Source organism: Haemaphysalis longicornis, unplaced genomic scaffold, assembly GCF_048455015.1.
Source record: "Haemaphysalis longicornis isolate Haplotype H1 unplaced genomic scaffold, Haemaphysalis longicornis Haplotype H1 scaffold_4, whole genome shotgun sequence".
In the NCBI taxonomy this organism is placed as follows: Eukaryota; Metazoa; Arthropoda; class Arachnida; order Ixodida; family Ixodidae; genus Haemaphysalis; species Haemaphysalis longicornis.
The window spans coordinates 200763455-200790947 of NW_027526361.1; the positions used below are offsets into that span (position 1 = coordinate 200763455).

The 27493-nt window shown below is 46.5% G+C and overlaps 1 protein-coding gene across 6 annotated transcripts in view; it reads left to right on the top strand.

Moving 5' to 3' along the window:
* Positions 1–27493, top strand: part of LOC144179609 (sex peptide receptor-like) — a 429469-nt gene that overhangs the window by 131325 nt on the left and 270651 nt on the right. Inside the window, exon 2 of one of the 6 annotated variants that reach the window (XR_013324304.1) lies at positions 25599–25966. The exons of the other annotated variants lie outside the window; for them this stretch is intronic. The gene's annotated coding sequence lies outside the window, so the exon portion shown is untranslated. Of the gene's footprint in view, positions 1–25598; positions 25967–27493 lie in introns of those variants that run through there. 6 annotated transcript variants of the gene reach the window in all.

Sequence of the window (27493 nt, forward strand, 5' to 3'; positions counted from 1 at the left end):
TAACACCGCTGTATGTTGCTCCGGCTTTAGATATTTAAATTTCTAAAATATTCATTTGCATTGGAATTAGCCTACTTGTTAGCATAAAAGGTCGACATAGTAGATGCACCTTATGTATCGTACCAACAAAACGTACAAAATATACATTAGCAGTGCTTTGACTTCACTCAGCATTTAAAAGACACTGCACAAGCCCGAGGAAGGAGTAGAGCGTCGTCCAGTGTTATTTCTTGACGCAAATGACATGACGTCAAATGACGTCAAATGACGTCAAATGACGTCATGACGTCAAATGACGTCAAACTGACATGCAAACACGCTGATGTGCGCACAACGGCCCTACCGGTGCTTGGAGAGGAGCCGAAACTCTTAAGCTGCAAAAAAATGTTCGAAAGACAGTGCGGACGGTCTTGAAAGAAGAGGCCGCGCCGAGAACGCAATATACTAAGAGCCCGCGCACTGGGGCCTGAAGTTTTGCGCGGGGAGTCTCGTTCGTCTTTCTTGTACCACGCAAGAAGCAAACACGCGCACTGTGCTGTTTTAAATTACAGCACGGCCCTGGTTTGAGTAAAGGTTATGAATGATCGTTAACCTGAAGGGGCTGAACCTGCTTACACAGCTGCCTCAAGTAAAGAACTTGGTTGTTATGACAGCTACTTACTGGAAATTACCGTTACGTTGAGAACCCCTTTTTTAATTTTTCGCACTGATACTTGACAAAAACACGCAGATACGTCTAGCAATGACTATTGTTAAAGATATGGCGGCTTTTCTGCTTTGTTGTTAAGTTGAAAAGCACCCCCTTTCTCTCAGGGGTCCTTGTCTTCGCGTTTAAAGATAGTTCGAGGGAAAGGCATTAGGCGAAACGGTCGTCTTCTTCTAAAGTCTTGCCTAACCTGCTGGGTCGAATAGCCAGCTTGCACAAGAGGCAGACCCTTTTGTGAGCTCTTTTTCACGGCTTTAGGCGGCGGTGGTTAAGTAGTTCATGCAATGTTAAAGACCAGAGAGCTTACCCGCACAACAATGCTTTAACAAGCGCTGGAGAAAAAAAAAGGGGGGGGGGTGATTCAGGATTACAGTCTCTTGCGAAAACTAGCGAAGCACACTTTTCCCCTTTAGAATGCCACCTTTTTCTTGCAAAAAAGGGGAAATTTGAGGGACAGCGGTTTGGTGCGCGCACAAGGTACAGCACAAGCTCTTCATGGGAAGTTTCCTAACATAACAAGACAAAAAAGAGTATGTTTGTCGCATTTCCTTCAGAAAGCCATCATTTTTAACAATTCGTTTTCAGAGTCTGAAACGACTAATATTCGGCTCAGAAAGTTTTTCCTGCGTCTTAAACGATCGTTTTTTTCGATAGTACACTGTGATCTCATGCAAAAGTAGTTCTCAAACCTTCATGTCTTGTATTTCACTTCTACTCCACTTTTGGGCTGTCTTGTATAGTAGGGTGATCATTTCTTTATAGTACTTTTCTCGAGGTCAGTCGAGTTATTTGAACTTTAATACTACGCGTTCAGCGGGGAAACGCTCAAACGGGTGACCTCGCATCAGCTTAGAGCTCAAATATCCGCATGAAAAGTCATCATTATCCCATTTCAGATATACAGGTTTATTTCAAGCAATAGATTTCAGCTGTGTACTTGGCAATTATATGAAATAGTGATATCCTCGAGCAACCAACGAAGTTACGCCTTTCCCAAAAATGACAGGCATACGTCGGCTAAGTTGAAATTGGTCACTCACACTTACCTATTCGTGTGTTTTAACTCAACCCTCACTCAAATTCATACTCGTCATCGAAGAGTTATGAAGCCTCAGTAAACTAAACTCTACGAAGCCTTTTTGGCGCTTATGTGATCATTCAAGCGCGGACTGTCACAGCCAGTGCAGAACAGCATCATTGATAAGTCGCAAAGACTGTGACCATGCCTTACACTCGCGAATAATTTGAACTCGTTTCGGGTCAAAACTCAATGGGGCTCAGAAATTGCTACGGGATATCGACTCGGATTAATTCATAGGGTCTTAGAACATATTTTGGCTCCGAGCTCATCCAGTCTGGAAACTTCCCCGTCGTCAAAACTCGTTCGGACTCAGAACTAATCTAGACTCATAACTCATATATGGGGTGGTCGCAGTAGTAAAATCTTTATTGACGCAAAGCTAAAGAGACAGAAGCGCCAGCTTGGTGCACCGGCACACGCTAGTCCTATGGTCGACGACCGGGAGCCTGTAGACCCTGTCGGCGAGTTAGACCAACTGGATCACACTCTCTGTGGGTACGAGCTGAGCAGCGTAGCCTCCCATGGGTCTCACGGAGGATGGGCTCACAAGTCACATGCACAAAGGAATCCCATGGGCTCCAACTAGTATGACCGGAGAGCTCCAATTAACTCTGATCTCAATATTTCTGAACTCACGCACTGTCATAGCTTCATAGGCTTGGAACTGGCACTCTCTTAGAACTTTTGGTCGTCCGCCCCAGTAGAGGCTCTACCTCGTGGGCTCAAATTCATTCAGTTTAACAGGATGGCAAGTTGGGCGAGTTGGTGTTGATTCATCTTGAAAATTGGCGCGAAAAGAGTGCAAGGTACAAGGTACTGTAAAGAGTGCAAGGTACAGGGGGGGGGTGTAAACTCATTTTCCAAAAAACAACCGTGTTGTTTCGGCACAGAGGCAGGACACAAAGGGAGGTAATAGAAGCTTGGAATATCAGCCGGAAGAGGTCGATGTGCGTGAATCATCCTTCAGTTAGTCTGCAAGAAGCAGAGTTGGCGTTTCTTGGACGACACGTGCGGTGATAGCATAATGTAGGTTGAATTTTTATGTCCGGGGTGATGTGTATTAATATCTCTGTATAAGTCTTAATCAATTGAATGATGGAAGTTGGTCGCCCTATATATTTCTGTTTCTTAATAAATGTTGCCAGTTGCTAGTAGTGCGTCGTCCTGTGTATTTCTCTTCTTAGTCAACGTCTTTCCGCGCCAATTTTCAAGACAAATTCATTCGCTTTAGTCTGACATTGAGTAAAAACTCAACAGAATGCAGGAACACTTTTCGCTGCTGAACGAATACAAGTACAGCGGCTCCTGCCTTCATACTAGTCCCATCGAGAAAGAAATGAAAGAATAAAATTGTAGCAAAGCCTCAGTGTAGGTTGCGTGGACATCACTAAGATGAATAAGGTGGGGTGTCTCCAGGGGCAGACGGAACAGGCAACCGGAGAGGGACAGTGCAACTAGTTGTCCTTTTTTCTTTTGTTTCGGTCGCATCGTTTGGTTACGGCAGCGAGCCTTGTGTGTTGTGCGTCGTAAATGCAGCGCCAACACTGCATACTGTAATATTTGCTCCATGTAGACGTGCCAGAGTGAATGCTGCGGAACGTTTTCTTCCGCGTGTTTATAACCGTGCTTTCAGAATTGCGTACTAAAGTCAGTAATTTTCATGGTGGTCTCTTTAAGCAATCAGGCTGCACTGCGATTATTGCTGCGGCTTGTAAACGCACCACGATTAGCGCTTACTTGGGCGTCGCCCCAGCGATGCTGCACTTCATTTGTGCTACTGACGTAATGTGTATGCGAAGAGCACTTGTCCCCTTTGATATTAACGACGAGGCTATTGTAGATCCAACCTTTTTGTTCATCTGCTGAAGTTCGTGCGTCACGCAGGGATAGGAGCAGGTTCCCAGAACCACCCGCGAGCTCTGTCGGTGTGTCTGGGAACCACCACGCCTGCGGCGGCTTCTTCTCCCTCCCACTAAGAGAGGGAGAGCAGAAGAAGCCTCCTCGCTCTGACGTTTTTCTGCCGTTTTTGTAGCGTGAGCTACACTGGCCGAGGTTGAGCCGTTTCGTGTGGCTCCTGGAAAGCCTTGCTGCGCATGCGCGAGGAGCAATGACGTCACATGGCGCACTGAACGCTGCTCGCTGCCCGTCGTCTCTCACACACCCCGCGCACCCAGCGTCTTCGCCGACCTCCGTTCTGCACGTGGCGGCCCGGTCCACTTGATGATCACGCGAGGGGTGGCCGGATGTGGAACCGATGGCTCGTGCGTCGCAGCGACACCCGAGTGCGCCTGTGGAACCAGCTTAGCTCTGGAGCGGATGGTGACGCTGTGCCGGACCCGCTTGATAAATATACACGTGTCGCATAATGCGAATAGGGTGTGTGTGTCATTGAAGCAGCAGTAAGCATGGTAATCAAGATTACCATGGTTACTGCTAGACAACCAGGAAACTAAGAATAACCAGCTGAACATTAGCTCACGCTAGGTATATCTTGGAATAGCCGAGCTAAGCCACTGCTATTTATTTGCGAGCCCTACCACTTCCGCGGCGACGACGGCGCTTCCGTTCTCCGGAGAGCGCCCGTTGACGTTTGAGCCGGCACAAGAGAGCAACAGCTCCACAGTTTCGGCAGATTTCACACTGGGTGGAACTGGACGTAATTTTGTTTTGTTCAGCTTGACCTTTGTTCAGTGGCACACGTGGACCAATATATCTGATCGTAATGAATATACAAAGTGGTGAAAGGTCTCTTGGAAGATTCTAATTACTGCCTTAACAATTTCTGATCCACTCCATAGTGTGCATACGCTAACCATCCTAATTTTGTATATATTTTCTTCCATCGCTAAGACGCAATTAGAAGCAACAGGATGAGAACGCCTTGCTCTATCCTTTAGAAGCCAGGAACTTTTCGCTTGGCGCATGCCGTTCCCGAGCCGAATATATGCATCACGCTGGCCGTAGTTTGACTTGTTCCACAGCGTCTATGCATGGTCATCTTTTCTTAGCAGCGGGATTGAATGCCTGCCGTTCCTCGCGTTGTTCAACAGCTCCGACGCTGCAGTCTTGCCCCACTACATTTCCAACTACTCATCAGAGTTCAGAAAGGGCGCCGGGAGGCGGAACCCCGTTTGAGCGCTGCCGCCACCGCCACATCGACCTCAATATGGCGTTATCCCGAGCAGCTAGGCCAGCAGTGGTGTGAACAGAGCGCCACCACAGCCACAGTCACTTCCGGCTCAGCTTGCCACTTCTCCTCCCTGCACGAACTCCACTGTTCTCAATTGTTCTTTCGCTCTGTACTTGGATTGGCAGCGAAAATCTTAGCCGACTTTCCCCACCTATGGCTAGTAGAATAATAATCTAGCATTGATTGTTTCCCTCGAATTTATGTTTTGTGGTTTAATTTTGATGTGGGAAAAAGAGACGAAGCAAATTAAAGAAATATTTGAACAAAATGTTACGCTTGCAGATGTCCGAATTCATACTGCCTGCGGCCCTCGCATTTGCGGCGCAGAAGGGAGTGCGAGTGGAAATTTGAGTCAATAAACAAAGTTCGCCTCACCGCAAATCCGCCACGCAAAGCAGGTGTGGAGGGGAAGTAGAAAGCAGCTTCTAATGACATACTTTGTTTGCGTGCCGCGGCCGTTCGCTTCCCTGCGCGCACTACACGCTTAGGAAGGATTTAACGCTCCCGTTCTGCGATGTGCAGCGCTGGGCGTGCGCTAACGCTTACCCTTTGTTTACAACGAACTGGTAAGAACGTCCTGGAGGCTATGTACGGATGAACTAAATGCCTCCGCATTCTGTGTACCTAGAGGCCTCGCTTTTTCATCAAAATTGCTTTCCTGGCGTTTACATCAAAACATTTCGCCGCCCCCGCCTACAACTTTCCTTGCAGCGTCAAACGTAGCGAGATAAGAAGGAGGACAAGGTAGCGAGGACTTGGGAATTAAGGGTAAAGGAATGAACAGGATGACCAAAAATATACCTCTTAACATTGGCTCTGTGGCGACCCTTGGATGGCCTGAATGCCTTAAATCACAACTTTGTACCAAACGTTCAAATAAAGTTTGAGGTGTTAACTCTAATTCACAGCTTCATCTGCCATCATGAAAGGGAGAACTAGCTGACAATTTCGGGTGTGTAGCATTCTTCAGCTACCACGTGCTGATTTCTGTGACCTGTTAGGCGTCTCCCGCGCGAGCACCGGATACATTCATCGAGCCGGTGTGCTTGGTTCCAATCAAAACACAAATTTACCTTTTTTTAATTTAATTACTTTTTTTTGCTTAGAGAAGCTTTCCAGAGAAATTCGGCATCAATCCCAACACTTTTCGCCCCTTTTCTTCTTCTCTGCCCAGTCAAAAATTTCATGGCCCTTTCGTCGGCAATCACTCGGTTACAATAACCACGACGCTGTATTTCTGACATATTGAGTCGATATATTGCTTCCTCATTTAAAGCTAGCACAAAAAGAAGCCTCAATACTTCTCCTCCCCCCACTCCCCGTTTCAAACACGAACAAGCGCGGAAGGAACAAGACGACCCAGCCGAGTTCAAGCCATTGAATGCTAAGTCCACGTACGCTCATTAGCAGTCCGCACAAGTTGGACCCACGTTTCCGAAAACGCCCGCTGCTTTATTCTGAATCGCCTTCCCCTCCTCATTTCTTGTATCTGTCCGTCCCTTTTTCTCTCTTGATACCGACTCCCAAGCTGTTTCGACAAAGCGAAGTTAGAAACGAGCTAGAAACGAGCTCTGGCAAAACGCAAAACAGAAACGACGTTAGTATAAACTTAAAGCTAATTGGTCCCGTTCAGTGGCTTTCTTTTTCGAGGTTTAAGTACAGAAGGCCGGACAGAAATCTCCGCTTCTGCCGAACGCGCTACGTTCATTATACAAAGCGTCTCGTCTGCGCCGCCGAGGCCGTCGTCCCTCCGGCCGTCCCGCTGTGTTCCGCTTGAAATCGCTTTCAACTCTCGCCGCATTCCATTACCGAGGCGTCCCCAGCGCAGCCGACTGTCTTCATTCCCCCCAATCCGAGCTTTCCTCTCGGTTTCCCGCACCGCCGCTTCTGAAGTCTTGCCACCCCGCGAGTTCTCACTACAACTGAAGCCCATTTTCGTGCGTGATTGACGAGAGGTCGGGATGAGCGCGCAGTAGATTACCGAGACTTCTCTGTCAGGGGCTCCTCTCAACCGCCCCGTTTCTGTCATGGTCGGTTCGTTAGGGCCGTTCAAAGGCGCTGAGGGAATGGTTTTGAAGTTCTCTTTAGTGCCCTTTTTTACTGCCCGGCTTTAATGCTGAAATTTCTTGGTTGAAGGCGCCGTGGTAATGACCTGTTACGCAGTAGTGGTTCGCCTGGTTTCGTTTTCCCTCGTTCCGGTTTTTTTTGTTACAGTAACTTGCAGGTGACAGCTGATGTATAAATGTGATCCTGTATCACGGGAAACGAACAGTTGGTGACTATGTATGTATGTATGTATGTGTGTATGTATGTATGTATGTATGTATGTATGTATGTATGTATGTATGTATGTATGTATGTATGTATGTATGTATGTATGTATGTATGTATGTATGTATGTATGTATGTATGTATGTATGTATGTATGTATCACAAGTGCTCTTGCAATAAGCCCTTCTTTTCAGATAAGTCTGAGCATGCAAACAAATCTCCGGTACTGGAAACTAAACGTTTATGATATCTTCAACGGTACCACCAGGATAGCGAACACTAAACTAAAACTGCGCCATAGCTGCTGCTAATTACGACTCTTCCACTAGATTGCGCTGCACTGTGGCATAGCATATGGTGTGACCAGCGCGCTGCATTCAAAATCAGGACCAAAAAATTTTAATTTCTGCGAAATATGCATAACATATGCAAGTGCACAGAAAGAGGTCCCGTAGCCAGAGACAGTAAGGGTTCCTACAGTACAATGTAGAAGTGGGAGTAGTTTTAATATACGTAGAAGAGAAACAGAACTACAGTCAATTCAATTACAAGCAAATGCATGTGTGTAGGCGCTTTTAATCTCACGGAATGCAACTGAAAATGAAGAACACATTGTATTTACAAAAACAAGTTATTACAGAAAGCAACTCGAAACGAACAATAAACAATTACGAAATAGAGAAACGGGCTAGCTAGTTGATATGGTATGATCTTTTAACCTCGTTTTAATTTCATACAGGGAACGGGTTGATTTAAAGTCGAGAGGTAAACTATTTAAAAATATCCCAGAAAAATAAACGTTTTGCTCGCCTTAGTTTGTGCGAACTTTTGGCAAGAGAAAATGATTGCTTAACAAAAACCTCGTCACATTGCTATTCGCAAGAATAGAAGCCAAGTTCGAATGTTTATTGTTCGTAATCATATACATATAAATACCTAGGTTATAATTAGCAATTCCCGAACACTTAATACGTGACTTTCGTCAAGCACTGACGTAGCGTTAGTGCGAAATGGGCCAGATATCGCAATTCCTATTGCTTGGTTTTCAATTGTCTGCACTGAACTTAGGTGATCGGTGTATGTGTTAACCCATGAAATAGTGCATTAAAATGCGTGAATGAATTGAATAAAAGAAAAATACAGTGAAATTCGTATTGAGGGACCAAAATAAAGGAGAGATTTATTCAGTATTCTTATGCCATACACCATTTTGTTTTGTAATATATCAAACGTGTCGGTGGTATTTCATGTTACTTAAGAGTTGAGCGCCTAGGAATCTAGAGCAGTCGCTTACAGGGATGTCATTGAGAGCAATTTTAACGGGGGAATAGAAGGTAAAGGTTTTTACGGTGAAGTGAAGTCGACAAATTTTGTCTTTGACGCATGTGTAAGGTATTAATAATCAGTAAGTTAAAGAAGCGCAAGGTCAGTAGAGTGGCTGGAACGGAACCCAAATTTACTGGGAGGTAGTAAATTAAATTTGTTCAGGTTATTCGTCAGTCGTATAGAGATTACTTTGTCAATTACTTTGTTTATAAAAAGGTAAAATGCAAATGGTCGGAACGCGAGGTACATGATGCTCTCCGCGCTGTGCCACAAAACCGAGACAGAATCAAATGCTACGAACGCGCCTTATATCCTTGACTCATTCAAACTACGTCAAGAAGCTACTGATACAACGCATGATGGGGCAATGATTAACACTTGCAATAAAAGAAAAGAAGCTCACACTTACAGCAACAATGATGGAGTAAAGGTCGTTGCGACAGCGAAGCCCCAAGCATACCACTTAGAGAGATTGACCAAGATTGGCCAATAAAACATAATAATAATCATAAAACGTAATAATCATACGCGTTACCGACACGTTTCACGCGATTTCAGAATCAATCCAACGGAAACACCAAGTGAACCCCACGATGCGTCGCATCTACACAGGGTTCCCCTCGCGGGGAGGTGGGCGCAATTTTTGTTTTTAATCTTGCGTCTACCATTTTCTAAACTATTTCTTCTGGCTCCTCGAGAAGTTGCTGCTACTGCTTATATATATATATATATATATATATATATAGCGATGAATAAGTTCCGGGATTCGGTTTCAAAAATACACGAGAGGGTAGACACACGTATGAAAACGATGATCGAACTAACGTTTCGACCGGGGTCCGGTCTTCGTCAGAGTGACGAAGACCTCTGGCGAAGACCGGACCCCGGTCGAAACGTTAGTTCGATCATCGTTTTCATACGTGTGTCTACCCTCTCGTGTATATATATATATATATATATATATATATATATATATATATATATATATATATATATATATATATATATATAAATATATATATATATATATATATATATATATATATATATATATATATATATATAGTCGTGAAGTGGAGTCCTTAGTTGCTGCAGGAATACGCACAAAGTAGAAGTACGCTTTTCGGAGACTTTATTTCCAACGTTTCGACCTGAGACAGGTCTTCCTCAGGTCTGTATGCTGTGTGTGGTCGTTTGTGTGTTTGTTTCCCATGTGGCTTGTGTTTCGGGGCGCCGCCCCCACTCTGAGTCCGTACGATTTTACCTTCATTCCTGAGGAAGACCTGTCGCAGGTCGAAACGTTGGAAATAAAGTCTCCGAAAAGCGTACTTCTACTTTGTGTATATATATATATATATATATATATATATATATATATATATATATATATATATATATATATATATATATATATATATATATATATATATATATATATATATATATATATATATATATATATATATATATATGTGTGTGTGTGTGTGTGTGTGTGTGTGTCGTGCATTCCCGGAAATAGTCTTTCTACCTTCATACAGTACAAAAGGGCTTGGTCTTATTGCTTGGAGGGACGCTGATAGGAAGTTCTCACTCAAAGATATATTTTTACACATCAATTTACTACCGTTCTCAGACGCAGAAGCGCACTACTAAATCCTGTTGTGTAGCCTTATGCGGGCTTCCAGATAAAACAGCCATTTGACATTGCATATCTTGCAACTCGCGGCATTCTTCGTACTTTATTCGGCGTGCCTCGTTTAGCAGAGGAGAAGCCGTGGAGAGTTCAAAAAGTTGCTCTCACATGAGCGCCGCTCTTTCTTACACTAAATACGCGCCCCCACTGTTGGGCCGTCTGCCATGGGAAACAATTATTCCAAGTAAACGTGGACGTGTAGTTTGCCTCAGCTCAAGTTTTCTGCATCATTAATCGTCCTGTCTGGGAGCCAGGCAACGAAGGCGTACGTCCTGGGGTGAAATTGCGGGCCCCAAAAAGTTGAGAGCATCCTCTGCACCCGCCAACGCGAACAGTGCTGCAAACATACTAGCCATTCTGCCCTGAGGCGCTCGAGCGACGCTGTATTGAGACTGTAGCAGACCTTCTCCAACTAACCACCACTTCCTAACCGTTAAGGGAACTAACTTTACAACGACCGAAGCGGAGTTTTTTTTACTTAAGGTCTTCATTCCTCCCGATACTTTGTTTCGTTAATTTATTTCTCCACTCTTTTGTTGCCATTGCCCTGTCCATTAGCCATGACTTGGTGTTCTCTTCACAAAAGCGGTGCGTACGTGCCCCTTTAATCGCACAATTCATCGTGTATTCCTGGTTTCTGAACTTAACGTGGCCTAAAGAAGACACTGGATGGACGTGTGTTAGCGGTAGTGCGTGTGCGTCCCTGTGCGTGTGGGCGTACGCGCGCGCTGTGCAAGTGGGAGAGCAAAGTAGGTAATCTTACAGGGTGTTCGGTAAAGCAGAATGCGTAAAAATTACTACTGTTACGTTCAAACAGCAGCGCCAGCTGCGTTGAACACAAGTGCATTAAATACTTGGAGCAGAGGTCAGAAAGATGGTGTAAAGAAGAGAAAGAACAGCCAAAAGAAAAGAGAAGGTAAAAAGAAAGGTGAGAAAGCCGTTGCGATAACACGCGCTAAACGGGCGACAAAACACATTTGTTTGTTGTTTGCGATTCCGCATACGTCCTAGGTAACTAATTGAACGAAGCTTGCTAAGACCAGTTTTTTTGCGGATATTCGTCAATTACACCTGTGTAGGCTCTCTGCTGTTGGTAAGCACTTAAAGTAAATAAATAAAAAAATTAAAAAAAGGTGGGCCTGACTATTTTACTCCCGGAGCAAGCCATGTAGGTATACCAGAGGCTAATTGCACCCTATATACTCCATCCCAGTGACCTACGTAATTACGAAGAGTAGTTAAACTCGTGCAATGTTACACTCAGCTTAGCGACTACTTCTCACATAGTTTGTTTCAGGGTGGCTTCGATTAGGCAACAGTTACAGCTGTTTTTTTATTGACCATACTCTCTCCATCGAGAGTCCCGTAATGACAGCAGCTGGGAATTCCGTAACGTTTACAAGTTCGATGTGAAGTTATTATGACACGTACAGGAAACTTAGAGTAATGACTGAGTCGTCCCATCGGCCAGTTTCAGTGTGATTTTTTCCGAGATACCTTCATTCCTTTGAGAGCTAAAGAGCATTCGCAAACACCCGAGACGAACATTTTGTTGTATGGATGGACGGACATGGACCACCACCGCAGGGCAGCTACATACGGTTTTGCTCTAAAAATTGTTCCAAGAGGGAAAACCTTCTCACCAATAAACAAAAGGAATTTTCATAACCATTTGGTTGTCGGAAGAATTTGGTTGTCGGAAGAATGACTAGTTCTTCCCCGCTTTCAGGAGAAGCTTTCGGCCAAATTTCGTCGACATTTCTGTTCACTATAAAGAGGCTTTCTGGCACAAGAGGATTCATTTTGCTGATTGAAGCTTCGCTTACGTTCTGTGCAACAATTTTCTTTTGCCTTGAGCGGCAATTTTGCACACAAAATGAACCCTGATGAGTAAGTGGGGATGAGAAAGTCGGGTGAAACGCCCTGTATTCAGCCACTTTTGTAGTTTTGATTTTTTTGGTTGTTTAAATATCTCGAGTAACGTCCCACAGGCCGGCTCAACACGAGGCCGGATTTTCAACGAAATCGATACTTGGGGCAATCTTCGAGGGGTAGCAATTTCGATGCATCAGCTCTCTACAAGAATACAATTGCTGCTGGAGGAGTAGGAGGAAAAGCTGCAAAAAATCATTTCAGCCGCATCGTTTTTAGTCACAGTATAAAGCTTCACAAAATCTGGTATATCCGCAGTTTCGGTCACAGGCGCTTCATGAATATATTATATAATTCTTACGTATTGAGAGAGGCAGAACGACTGATCTATGTATAAGGCGCTCATACACATTCGCGTCCACTTGTGCAAAATTGCAGGCAGAACGCACGCTCCGAAATCGCCTTTAAAGGCAAAGCGCTTTGTCTGGCTTGGTCTGGCTCGGGAAAAGTTCGAGCATTAACGCTTGCAATTATCTGTAATTTCTTGAAAATGTCATTTTTTGCCTTCAAAGAAATGCTCCACAACGTACTAAGCTATTTTTATACGCTACCAGAAAGCACCATGTGTTAGACTAACGGCACAACTTTTTGGTGTAAACATTTTCACCCACATCCCAGACGTTGTGTGCAGCCATAGTGAATAATCGATATCACTTTGCGTTTGTATGTACATTTAAACTTCTATTTAAAGTTACGTTTAGCACTTTATTCGTGCATGCTGTCGAGGTTCGCGTAGTCTCAACAGTTCACTGCCACCGTCGAGGCAAGCGGTCTTTATAAACGGTTTATGATGTAATCACTGACGACAGCGCGGATGCAGTGCGCAGCTTCGTAACGGATGTTTATTGATTTCTCTATGGCGTCGATGCGAACGTGTTCCGTAGTGTCGCTCCGTTTTAGTGCGGCGGGGGTTTAGAGCCTGCATTTGTTGCCAGTCAATAGCAACCACAGACGCATGCTTTGGGGGTACCGATATACTGCTTGGAATTTTTCTCACTAAATTTGCTTACAGCGTCAATCCGAATAGCGAAATACGAATGGCGATGGAAGTGTTGATAGTGAATTTACTTCGGACAGTCCGCCACCCCGCGGTTCAACATCCTGTTGAAGAGAAATGCAAAGTATCGAAAAATGCATCGCCTACCCTCGCATTCTACCGTACCCTTATGTGGCGCAGGAGTGTTTCGTCGAGTTGGCGACATTTTCCTCTACGCGCCGTAGGAGAAGGACGAGAAAAAAAATTACACCATCTCCTCGTAGGGGAACCCTGACTAGTAGGCGAAGCAGCCATGGGGTCGATTCATGTCCCCATTAGTTTTCAGTTCGTAGTTTCCGTTAGGTTGAGGTACGTAGTTACCGTTATATTTACCGTTTGTTTTCCATGGTAACTACTAAACTTTTCACTTAGCGGAACTACGAAATGGGACATTGCGTGAGCCCATGGCCGTTTCGCACACTACTCAGGGTTCCACTATGGGAAGATGGTGTAATTTTATTGGGGTGGGGGGGGGGTGTTACTGTGGAGAGGCATTAAAGAGAGACAGAGAGAGAGATACGTTGTACGTGGCATGAGTGTATCTTTATTTAAGCATTATCATCATCATTTTCAACGTAGGTGACGTCGAGGTGTGGTTGGCGTTCCGCTTTGATTATGACCGCCTTATGGTCTGTGAAATGTAAAGTCAAGGGCTGTTGTAGTGGATGAACCCTCAAGTTGGTGAAGACGAGGTCGATGCATGTTCCCCGGATGGTTTTGGGCTGCTGACAACGATGAAACGTCGAAGGCGTGTGAACCGTGTTCGTCTCCTGCCGGCCCAGGAAGACACCGGCAACACTGCCGCTCCAGGAGCCCTTAAATGCTATGACGCTACCGGGCGTTCAAGAAGCCGTGCATGTGCAGTGGGGGTGTGGACGCCGCACGGTGGAGAGAGGGACATAGCCCCGACCATGAGAGGCTTCGCATATAAAAAAAATCACACCATCTTCCCGTGGGGAACCCTGATGAGGATGCGAAGCATCATGGGGGTTCCGTGTGGTTCCATTGTGTTGCCATTATGTTGAGTGATCTGGTGTTTGGTAGCGCCAGAGGGAACTCTGCGTCGGGGTCCACACCGGTGGCAAAGGCACGCCAGTACTATTGTGTGACAGTGGGTAGGCGGTGGTTCTCGAGGCGCCGAAACTTGTCAATCATGTTCTTGTCGATGTTGTCGTCTCTGTGGTAGAATCGATTGTCTCCGTCGGCGTAGGTGAGGTAAAGGTTGTTGACGTTGGTGCACCGGCTGAAAGCAACGTACATGCCCTCCTCTTCGCAGTTTGGTCTTCTTCTCCTTCTTCTTCTTCAGCAGTTCCCGTACGGGAAGATGACGATGGTGGTTGAACTCGAAGATATCTCGTGGTGGATTAGCAACGTACACGCCCTCCCCTTCACAGCCTTGTCTTCTTCTCCTTCTTCTTCTTCAGCAGTTCCTCTACGGGATGATGACGACGGTGGTTGAACGCGAAGCTATCTCGTGATGGATTCTTTGGTTAACCAATTCCTAGGGGCATCCTGCCCCAATCATGATCAGAGGCTCTTCGGACGGGACACTGACAAGTGAAATACCCCTGAGCAAAAGATGCTTCGCATCTAAAATAATAAAACAGTATATTTTCTGTGTACGGCCGGGGTCCTCAGTGGATGCCTCCAGCGGTGTCTGCCGTGAACTTTGCCTGTTCAGTCTGCCGTGGCTGCCTGCCTCGCGTACAGCGGGTAACTCTCCCTACCACAGCTCCATAGTCAGGTTGGGACAGAGGTGCACCTCGGATTTGTTGGCAGTTCTATGCATAGCATATACGATGGTCGGTACGTTCGGATACGTGTATTAGCTTTAGCTTGGTTTATGGCGTGCAGTCAGGCGTGGTTTAGGAGGTATTGACCTGGAAATGTAGAAAAAGAAGCATCTGGTTCCTTTGTTTGTTTATCGGTAATTCGTCTACTTTGTGACATTTACCTGGCTCTAGCCGAAAGGTCAGCAGGCTGAGAGGACTTGTGGTCAACGAGAAACGAGACGTTTGTTTCGTTCATCTCATTTCATTTTATTACCTACAGGTCCCCGGATAAAGATTTTATAAAGGGAGGGTTTAAAAAACATACAAAAAAGCCATGAATGAGCTTGAAAAATGGCTTGTGACACTTCGAAAATGTAATGGACAGGTGATTGCAGCAATGGGGTGAGGGGAGTGATTCTATTTGAGGCATTACGTTTTGTAAAGCGGTGACGAAGGAAGTCATTGGGTAGACGTTTCATGTCAATTGCTGGAGGTGTTGCTCAAGGCTGGTATGTGCTATTGAGGTGAGGATAGTTTTCATTACTTCGCACGATTGGCTCCCTTGCTGCACCTGTGTGCTTGCAGCACCTGTAGGTTTGCCGCAGCTGCTCGGACAAGGATCCAGGCAGTGGATGATGATACCTTGGTAAAGGAAGGGTGGCATTTGGCTTTGAAGGACAGTATTGCGGTCTGATTTTCAGCAGGCCAATTACAGGCTGAAATAGGGCTTCATTGTTCGGAGCGAAAATATAACTTCTCAAGGAGATATATTTCCAGAAAAAGAACTGCGTTTGAAGACTCGGAATGCGTTTCGAAGAAGCTGCGAATCGTATTCACGGTTTTAAAAGAACTCATGTTTCTTTTAGGCGTTGTCTCATATTAGGCTTCACGCTTTGGTGGGAAAAAGACAGAACACATCATCTTTTTTTAAAACTTATCGCTTACCATTCGAAATATATAAAAATATAGGGGCTTGCACTTTTAACAAAAATTCAGTTAGAATACAGCGCCGATCACTTGTTACCGCTCTGCCTCAGTGACGGTGTACGCGGAGCTGTTTTTGTAGTTTCATCTGAGATTTTGGTTACCTGATTACCCTATCGCCTACAGAAGGCACTCCAGACAAAATGACTTTTGTCCTTTTCACTTTTCTGAATTGCAGAAAGATTCAATGTAAATTGTGAAATTAATCCCAGGATTAACAATGATATGTGGAAAGGAAACCAAGATAAATGACCAATTTTGCTGCCTTCGAGCATTAAGAATGCCAGGGTGATGTTTATTGCTTCCGCGGCCTTTGCGGCATTGCTTCCGCGGCATTTGCACGTAGCGTGGCAAAATTCTTCATCTTTGACGTAAAAGGAATCAAACAGAAGGCGCAGTCAGTTACTGGCAGAATCAAGCCCTGTGGCTCTCATTCCTTAGATACCCATTTATCGATGTTCCAGGGGTAGTTAACACGTGAAGTTTAGCACGTTGGACCTTCTTATCCCTGTCCGACAGATGTGCTTTCTGCAGTTGAAGCTAAATAAAACGCGTATGTTTGCTGCCCTAGTTTTAACCATCCGATGTGAACGGAAAGACAGCAACAACAAATATGAACAGTACTGGCAATCGCCCTTATGTTTTTTTATATATTTAGAGGCAAGATAGGCTCATGTCAGCACCGCAATGCAAAGCTGCGTTATAGGTTTGTGATGATAATCACTCACTCACTCACTCACTCACTCACTCACTCACTCACTCACTCACTCACTCACTCACTCACTCACTCACTCACTCACTCACTCACTTACTCACTGACTCACTCACTCACTCACCCACGTACTCACTCACTCACCCACCCACCCACTTACTGATCACTCACTCACTCACTCACTCACTCACTCACTCACTCACTCACTCACTCACTTACTCACTGACTCACTCACTCACGCACTCACTCACTCACTCATTCGCGCGTTTTCTACCAGGTTCAGCAAACTACTCATCTTCCACTTAATATGCGCCAAACTCCGTTGCAGGCACTCGACTTGACAGGGCTCTCCTGCACGCGTTTTGAGCCATCCGGGCAACTGCATAAGGGATTTACTTTCGAAACAGAGTCCCTGCCGGGAACTAACTTCTCAGACGTCACACATCTCGTGCCAACCCACGCGTGCCTAACAAAGCGCAAGTGAAGAATAACGCCGCGCAAAAGCAGGGCGGGCGTTGTCAAGCTCTCAACAACCAGGACTCCCGCGAGGGATTCTACACCCGTCCAGCTTTCTGACGGCATCTGCGCCGCCGCGCTTTCGCGGAGCGACGTGCCACTTTCAGAAGTACGTAGCTGTCGTGTTCCCAGCGGTTCAACCTCGCGCACTGCGCAAGAACCCGCGACACCCTGGCGTTTCTTGTGTTTTCGTGGAGTTTCAGCTAGGCTGGTGAAGTGTGGCGGGAGATGGCGCCCGCACAAACTCACGCCGCTTGTTTGGGCGCGCGTGCTACCGTTCTTGACGATGCCGCAATCTCGAGGGGCTAATATACAGCGCGGCGAAAGTATGCCCTCCGTCCACGAGGTGACGGCGGGAGGCGTTTCCCAAAAAGGGCGAGCACAAAACAATCGAGATTTACGTGGCGCAGATGGCGTAATGGCCTCAATGGGGCCTTCGCGGTATGGTGCGTGTGCATGGCTTGCCACGAAAGCGCGGCCCCCATCGCGTCGCGTGTACATTTTGTTTTGCTTTGAAGCCCCGTCGGAGACGGCTGAAACGGGGAGCGCATTAGGCCGTTTCGGCGAATTTTCACCCAGCGGGCAGTTACCTGTAAAGGTGAAAGGGTACGCAGCGCCGAGAAGCTGGGAATAGGCTCAAATGTACGCCAGAGAAGTTTTCAGGGTGATAATGGAAAATTTAAAATGCAATATAATTGTCCCACTTCATCCAAACGAGGCCTAACACGTCTATTTGCAGTGTTTCGGCCTATTATAGCTCAGAGAAAACTGAAGCGATGGCTGCATATTTCTCTACTTCTCTGCTCCCCAAAGAGGAGCACGTTTCTAGAAGGGTGCACTTTGAGGCACTTCGCCAAAGTACGGAAAACGTTTGTGCCGCCATGTTGTAAAATACTTGCCGTGCTGAAAAACAGTTGAATCAAGATTGTTTAGCGAAAGCCCGGTTTTTGTGCCTAGAGCGCGCAGTGAACCCGCATAAAATTGCACCGTAGCACAAAACACAGGCGCTGCTCGGCACGGACGGCGCTGCAGGCGCGAACGCGCTGTTAACTTGAATGTATCCAGCACCTTCATGCGTCAATTCGTCTTTTTGGAACGAATGATCGATTAAACGGCTTCACTGGGAAGCCGCATGTGGCGCTGGCTTGATCATGGCAGAGCTTGAACATCACATTGACGGAAAGAGGTATTTTGTGTGGTAGCACTGGAGTAACAAAGTTTCTTCCCTAAAAATTGGGAGACATCCGAGTCTAGAATGACAACAGGAATACCGCAGAAATATAACCAGAATTCCTATCGTACGACCAAAAACTTTGTTGTGACAACAGAAGCCCTGTTTTCACGACAAAGCCATCCGTTGTTATGACACCCATTTAGGTCGTAGCGCCCAAGACAATTTTTAGATGCGAAACATCTCATGCTCGGGGCTGTATCCCTCCCTCCCTCGTTGTCGTTGTCCGCCGCCCGCACTCTACTGCGCATACGCGTCACTTCAGCCCCGTCAGCGTTTGGGCTGACGTCAGCGCAGTCCACTATAAAAAGGAATAGTTAGGCGGCGCCCAGTTTCGATCCCACGATTCTCTGGCCCAACGAGAGGTACGTGGCGCTTTTCCCACTGCGCTACAAACCGAGACAGGAGCATGTGCTACGAACGCGCCTTATGTCCGTCACTCATTCAAACAACGTCAAGAAGCTACTGATACATACAACGAAGGCACGCGAAGCTGAACGTCAAGGGAAACGACGAACTGAAAACTAATGGGAACTTCAGTCGACCCCATGGCTGCTTCGCATACTACTCAGGGTTCCCCTGCGGGAAGATGGTGTAATTTTTTTTCAACGACAAACATTCCTGTAGTCACAACAGAACTGCCTGTCGCTGCCCCTGCCATCATGCTGTGGTGAAATGGCCAGCTGCTAGAATCACGACACGAGAACACGACAAGACGACAGTACGTCACACGAAAATACGCAAGCTACCGGAAGCTTTCTTGTCGTCGTTTGCTACTCGACAGCTAAGATGCTACTCGACAGCTAAGAGCGCGACGTATGGGAATTCGAAACCCTTTTGCTGGTGGCGCTGAAGTAGACGCTGTTGGATCCTTCGCGCATACTCGTAAGCGCACTCCAGGCGTGAGAAGACGGGAGGCAGTTCGCTTGTTTCAATGCGATTGCGGTGGGACCATATTTGCGCGAAAAACCGGAGTTGTAGCTTTTTGGTACATAAACTGACTTCGCTGACAGTGCAGAAACCCAAGAAACGACGGAATCTGTACTGAAGCGCGTATTTGAAATATATCGGTAATGTCATTCAATTACATTGAAAGGAAAATTGGGTACTTTGCTGTTTGTGTGAGAACTGAACCGGGGTCCCCCAGCGCGAGCCCTCAGTGATACCACGATGTAAATCAGCCCGTTGCCTGACGCGAATAATGCGAATCTTCGGCGATGACCTTACATCGCGAGGGAGGCGAAAAAGAAGGCACGTTCACGCGACAGCACGTGAAGAGAACTAGTCGCCCTAGCCACCGAGAACGCTTATTCTTGGGAAGTAATGCTCACATCTGAAGAGGGTGAACTGTCCTCCGCTTCCCCAGTTTTGTGCCGTAGCAAGTCTGAAGGGGCAATTTAGTCCGACAAAGTGAAGGAAATAATTTCTTCACGCGAGCTTGTTCCTCCCAAAACACAGCGGAGAATCAGTGGCCCGGCACACCAGGCTCACACCGGTGTTCGTGCCCATCGGGCTTGCTGCCCGTGCTTTCGCGGAGGAGAACTGCGGGAGGAACTGCGCTGGTCGTCGCCGCCGGCACCCTCTTCCACGCCACGCAGGCCCGCCTTCACGTCGCGGCAGGGCCGAACATCAAAACGAACCGCCACTAACTTCACAAGAGTCATGGCAAGGAACCATCGCCAGCCCTGTCTTACAGCTAAAGCGCTACGTTGGGTGATTTGGGTACACTAACGAGGGAATTCATCGTGCTAGCGAACATTGGCACAGGGACAAAGCTGGCGAAGACGGCGAAACACACCCTAAAACTTCAACTCAGTTTATGACACAGAAACACGGAAAATGCCTATGTGCACATGATACCGATATGTGTAATCGTACAAACACAGCGAAAACAAACAAAAGTGTCGGAAACGTCAGTCTTGCTCATTTCACAAAGCCACACCACTGAGCCGCCCCGTATCACAAGGAGTAATTTACACCGACACGTGTGTACGGCAATTACCCCTCGCCCATGTGGAACCAGCTCTCCCTCTTTAAAAAATTGATTTCCTTTGATGACAGCACCAAAGACGGTGCGCTGAAGCACCTTTCCTCTTCTCTGCTTATCATGAAGGCCTCAACAATTTCTAGGTCTATTTGTCAGGGAGACCTGTACATGATGCGTGTCTGCGAGAAATTTGAAGTGCAACATATGGACCTATGACAGCGATCAGACGGGTGGCCAGACCCCATTTTCGCATTTACAGCCGCATGGTGCTCTCTAAACCTTACATTAAGGCACCTGCCTGTTTGTCCAACGTTGCGCTTTCTGCGCGACATGGGGATACGGTAGACCACCCACGTCGTGCAATCCACAAAGCTACTTGTGTGCTTTATGACCCGGCTGGGCTTGGTGCAAGGGTTATTTCTCTTACACACCATCTTTAAGGACCTTTCAGAATATCGGCACCTAAGAGCTCGGCAACTTAGAGGCTCTCAGGTTCCAATTGCAACGTTGCAATTGCTAACCTTGTTGCAATTGCGGATAGGAGAAGATGTAACCGTTAAGACAAGGCCATCCATGCAAGCGGATCAGAAACAGCTGCTTGAGAGCATCTGATGTGTGAAAGCGTTGTAGTTACTACAGCGATAACTTGGGGGCGTTGAAGTGTTACCGCAAGGGAGAAAGAAGCTTCTCCGGAACGTACATTTTTAAAGCACTAGAAAACGTCCAGGAATGGTCGACCGAAAGAGAAAAGAGGTGGTGAAAGCAGCTGCGGAAGTGAAGCATTTCGGCCGGGAGATGAAAGTTCGGCCGAAGTAAAGATTTCTGCAAGTATACATGATTCTACGCAAAATATATAGAGCCAATAGGCGGCCTTCCGGAGCCATAGCGGGTGCGAAGAACTTTGCAACAGAAAAATAAAAAAACGTCGAGCAGAAGGCGGTGGTTGGGGGATAAGACAGATGTCGGGGAGACTGATGCCACCGGGCCCGAGTCTTCAATCGCGTTCTGGGGATCGCATTCGAACAAGAATGGGTGCCTCCTGTTCCTTCACGTACCAGTGGCGAGCGCAAAGAGAGGAAATGGAAGATGGATGTAGATCAGGGGCTTCGGCCTCCGCAGTCAGGAGCGTGTCGCAGAAGCTGCCTTTCTGTGATTGAGTTCGCTGCTGTCGCCTCTGGACAAAATAAAGAAACGAGCGTTCTGCGGCCTCGGTCCCCGGTTCACTGAGAGCGGAAGTATACATTTCTTCAGCAGCCCGTTTTTCTCGAATGCTCGAGTTGCCGCTCTATTCTTATCGTTTTTTTTATTTTGCATGAATACGTACGTCTTCATTCGTCAAGAAACAGCGAGAAGTTCCGGCGCTCATGTTAAGCTATAACGCGGAAGCAGGTATTCACTGCCTTGAATTTCTAGACAAAGTAAGAGACGGCTCCACAACAATCTTGTGAATTCGAGGAATCACAGGAAAGTGGGACACATATTTTATCTTCGGAGACAAATATTCTTAAAAAAAGAAATCGGGATACTTGCATTTAAAAGCCGTCCAGAAAATGAAGCCTACGGGAAAGACCACAACCTTCCAGGCCTGTCTTAAATCACTAAAAGAAGCAGACAGTGTTTGTACGGATACGACACGAAGATTCACGGTCAGCTTGAAGGCTGATCGGGTAACTCGTCACCTCTCATTACCGTCACAATGTCATGGCTTTGCCTGCTTCCTGAGTCACATGGTCATGGCCATTTACACGCAAATTTCTTAGTTTTGTGGTATGACTTTTGTCTTTAATCACCCAATTGCCGATATTCGTCGCTTAAGGAACGTTGCAAGTCTTATTTAAGGCCGAATATTGGTGGTAATGTCATTCTGAAGCTGCCCTAAAAAACTGCGACTGGTGGGAAGGTTTGTACACGTGAACACCGCTTAGGGAACCTGTAGCCTTTCCCAGATTTAAAACAAGACAGAAGCACATAACTTAAAATTACGGCCTTGTTTTAATTGGAATTATATATTGAAATATTTGCTACAAAAGTAGGCCAGAAACACTGGGCGAAAAGGCAGAGACTTCGCCCGTTGGTGACACGTGGTAACGTCACTTGGAGAAGCAGTAGAAAAAGAAACAAAATTCTAACAATAAAAAATGACTGAGCATCCTCGCGTAATTAAATTTAAAAAAAAATCTCAGAAGCAGACACTTTTGTACACGAGAGATGAACAAAAAAATGAATAAAATATATTCTTTGTGGATTTGGCACAAGCGGCGTCAAACCCAACAAAAACAAAGCAAATAACCTCTGCTCTATCTTAACTAACAGCTGCTCGTTAAAACTCCACAAACCCAGTCAACTCCCCCCGGTCGCGTAAAAAAAAAGCACGGCACCGGCTATTCAACTGCGTACGCTACGCAATATATGGCAATTATTCAATAAAAACTTGCACAGCACGGTTTCTGGTAATCAGCAGCTCCGAGCAAGCGCAGAAAAACAAAAACGGGCTTCCTACAGGGACCTTATGACGCGCTCAATGTTCTTTAATAGGTTGCGCAAAGCTTGGCGCAGTGGCTCGCGTCTCGCCAAATGTCAGTCGGTTGGCGAACCGCGACCGAATCTCGCAAAATCGATCAAACCGATTCGATTTCTCGCCGCCGTCCGCTCAACTACAAAAGAGCGATTAGGCTCGGACTTAAATGTTTCTCGCAGTCCGCAGTCGCCTCATTCATTCCTCGTCCCGGGAAAACGCGGGTGGCGGGAGTTTCGAAACCGAGGAGAGGAAGGGCGCTCCGAAAGGCGTCCGAAGCTGCCACTTTCGACGCGGGGAAGCGTGAAGTCAAGTCTCCCCGAGGAAGCGCGCTTCCGGGGCCCGCAGTAGGGAAGTTGAATGCCGCGCCCGAGATGCTAATTACACGCGCCCCTAGCTCGGAGTCGCGCGGAAGTCGATCGGTCCCAGCGCCGCACCATCAACGGGACATCGGGGAGGTCCCGGTCGAAGAAGCTCCTTATCGGGCCTGCCCATGCAGTAGTCTCTGGCGGGCGCAACTACGACGGCGGCGGCGCCAGCGACCGCGACGCGCAGAGTCATTTGCCTCGTGGGATCCGATCATTGTCCGGCGGGCAGAAAAGGGTCGTGGATTAAATCGCGCCCAATCCTCTTTGACGTGTCGCGATCAATTATTGCCCGCCTCGGAAATCGGCTTAGGAAGTCGCGGAACCCTTGCTCCCTCTAAAGAACAGCCGCGGCGAATCTCCCGAAGATGATGGCCCTTATTTTTCTTTAAAAAAATCGGTACGTTGTGTGTGACTTATCATCTTGTTTTTTTAATTTTCTTTCTCCTCGTATTTACTCTGGTGATATGTTCTTCTTGACGGATTCTTCAGTTCGTTTTTTTTTTAATTCCGAGGAATCTATATGTAACAATTACTGTGCGGAAGCGTGATTTTTGTTCCCCTTTATTGCGTAACCCATTGCTCGCTGCTAGTGATAATGTAATCTCCGTCGGAATAATTGAAAAAGGAAGGAAATTTTGACACCAGGAAATTGATGGCGACAAAAAGCTGCTATCGACCAGTTCTTTTTTGCCTCTCAAAAAAATTTTCTGCGTGTTTCGTCTACCCACACCTTTTTCATTTATGTTTACTCGAAAAAGGACAGAAATGCTTTGGATGGAAATTAAACTGGGTTTATTCTGCTTTCAGGAGTGTTCTAATCTGCAGTTGGCGGTTTTTTACTGTGACGTTAGCAGTCGTTATCACAACTTGTTTATTTTTTCCTTGAACATACGGCTACCAGATCGGATTCCCGCCCCCAGATGCAGTCAACGGCGTCGACTGCTTAGGGTCGCAAAGCTGTATTTTTGTCTACCTAAAATACCCTGTTGAGTCAAGTTTTAAATGCGCCGAGATTTAGGCATGGAATGAAGTGCACTCTAAAAATCTTTCGTTAGAGAAAACTTGGTCGTTCCGGCGAACCGAAAACAAAACCTCAATCGAATACTCGTAGCAGCTGGATGAAAATGGCACTGGAAATAGACCTTCCTGAACCAGAAACAAAAACGACCGAACACACAAGGCATTATGGCGTCACGCAAGTTCAGGCTTCAAATGACCAGGAAGGCAACAATGAGTTTACGTTTTTTTCGGCATATTCGGCATTCGTGACCCGAAAAGCATTTTGCTGGACAGTAATCGTTGCTGCCATCACTCAGAACTTTTGCAATGGGCGGTTTCGAATTACCTGCGGCATATTCTGTAATATTACGTAGAAAGCGCACTGTGCAATACTTCAAGAAGTCTACAACAGAAAGTTGATAGCGTTCGACCATACAAGAAACACACGGAACCATAAAACTTGCTCAGAAAAAAAAATTTAGACGTGAATGGTTGACGCTGAATGCTGTGCCTAAAATTAAAGAATCATTTTGTCCTGCACAAGCAAATAGCAAGCGAGGTGTTCTTTGTACCAAACCAAGTGCGCAATAAAATAAACTGGCACAGAAAAATCCACATGACAGTCGCGCTTCGTCTGAACCACAAGGTTTCATGTGGTCTTCAAGGACCACGGCGAACATGGTGCTCACTGTGTTCCTCTCCAATCTCCTAGGCCACAACCCGCGCCACATTACTAGAACACTCAAAAACTATAAAGGTTCCATTGGCTGCGGTGGTTCATTCATAACGTCTGGAGACTCGTCCTGCAGTAATCGCGACGCCGCAAGGGGTGACCACGCAATCAGCGGTGGTCGTGTTCGTGTTCGTTGAAATATCTTTTAATGTTGCTGTTTAAGGCCACGAACCTAAAGGTGGGGTATGAGGCGCACTGTAGTTGAGTGTTACGGAAGAATTTTCACCACCAGGGGACCTATAATGTGCGTCGAAATCTCGACAAACGAGCGTTTTCTTTTTTTTGTTTTTCACCTTACCAGAAAAGCCGCCACCGCGGCCGGGGTCGAACACGTGTTTTAGGGCTCAGCAGCACAACGCCTCAGCGACTGAACTAACGCGGCGCGTTGTTCACATGCTGGTGGCGTCCCCGTCTGTAGATAACGTGTTTCAAATATTCCCACGGCCTTCTCCCGGCAGGCCATCGAGGAGACATGGCGTAAAGGGCTGTGTCGTGTAAATTGTTTTCTTTGCTTCGTCTTTACATTTTTGTACTCTTTCTCTCCAGCGGCACGTGTGACCTGTGGCGTGGCGATCAATATCTCCGCTTCTGGGTTCCTCTTCTTTTCTGCTACAAAAAGATGAAGAAAAAACATCGACCAGCAAGAGGTTCTGTGCTTCAGTGCTAAACTCTGGGTTTTATTAACATGAAGACGCGGGAGTTGTAACACACAGGGTGCGGGCAACAAGACTCTTACGCATAACAGGAAGGTAGTACCGCGCAACGGACATGAAGCGCCTCCTATGTATACAGTTCTCGAAATTAGGAAAGCAGGGAGGAATTTTGCGCGAACAATTATTCTTGGAAAGCTACCAGGACCAATCAGAAATACTAACCTAGGTGCGTTGATTTTGCCTGTCTTCCTTAAGTGTTTGTGAAATCAGAGTAATGGGCATGTTACCGTCAATAAATATCTTTCGGCAAAATTTGTCCAAAAATTAAACTCTGAATCTGTGTCTGAAATAGCAGATAGAGATTCCACACGCTGTTGCGAGTAACACGATCAGGAAAAACTTTCCCTTCGCAGACTCGTACTTGGCTTTTCTCACGGCTTGCGCGAACAACAAGCTATAGACGAAATACTAGTCCCCTTTTTTCGAGTAAATTTTCCCCAAACTAGTCCCCCCACAAGTCAAAGTGACGCCAGGTTTGGAACGAACCTGAAGTCCTCAAAATGTCTGATTCCAGCTCACTTCCAACCCACTTACGAGGCCCTTTTCTTCGCAACAGTTCCACCCGTCTTTGTTCCCCAACCGACCACAAGATGTGAAACGCGCCAGGCAAGAGAAGAAAAGAGAAGTTCGTCCCAACAGGCCAGTGGCTATCTTTCGAAACCTCCTTGTAAGGTCACGCAGAGAGCACCACTTCCAACTCCGTTCTTCGGCCACATCGTTCCTTCTCTTGAGCTTCCACTTCGCCTCATCGCGGGCGTTAACCCGCACACTCAAGCGTGAAGGGTGGGCCTCCTCTGCCCCATCACCTTCCGGCTCCGCATTGAGCCCTCGAGAGTCTCAGGCGCTGTCTCAATTCTGCCGCTGTGGTGCGCGATGCCACCGTCGCTGGCGCAACCGTCTTCACCAGAGAGCTGCCAAAGTTTTCCTCGAGTGTGTCGCGCCTCTTTCGTGAGGGTTACTTTTTGTGCTCTATTGCTTTTTCTGCACTGCACTTGCCACTTACTCGGACGAAAATAGTTCAGGTGGCTCGTACACGAGTCGGAGTTTTTCTCTCTACGGAGTCTGTTGTAGAAACTTTGAGTTGGCCGATGCTTCTGCATGTGCTATAATTTCCAAATGCCAGAGCAGCTATGCTGCCGCTTTGTACAGAAGTGGGAGAAATAAGAAATGAATGTTCAAGAAAGTTTTCCTGGAGGTAACTGGTGGTAATGATACATTATGTCGCAACTTTTACACCTTCATAAAAAAAAGAAAGCAACTGAAGATACAAGTTTAGGCAAAGTTTGCAGGGTGATTTTAGACATGATACAGATGCGTGGTGAGGTAATAGGTTGATATGAACAAAACGTCCTGTTTAAATATGGCGGCCATAATACGACGTAGGTACATGCATGCTACCCCGTAAGTTTGATGTCCAAAATGGACCATATATTCGAAATCACTGGGGTGCCGCCCATGGAAGTGAGTGCATGAGGTAGCATTTTTTCTTATTGCTTCTGTGTACCTAAGAAAAAACAGTGGACGAAGTCCGGCAGTTCCGATCCACCGCTTTCGCAGCAGAACAGTACTAAGGATGCATAAATCGTTTATAGTACATTGGTTGCGGTAATACCTATCGTCGCCCCACATTAGCATCACGCAACGTTCCGATTGAAATACGGAATATGTTGCACTTCCTGTGCCGTTTTTATGTGACCGGAAGTGCTAAATTACGGACACTCGTCATCG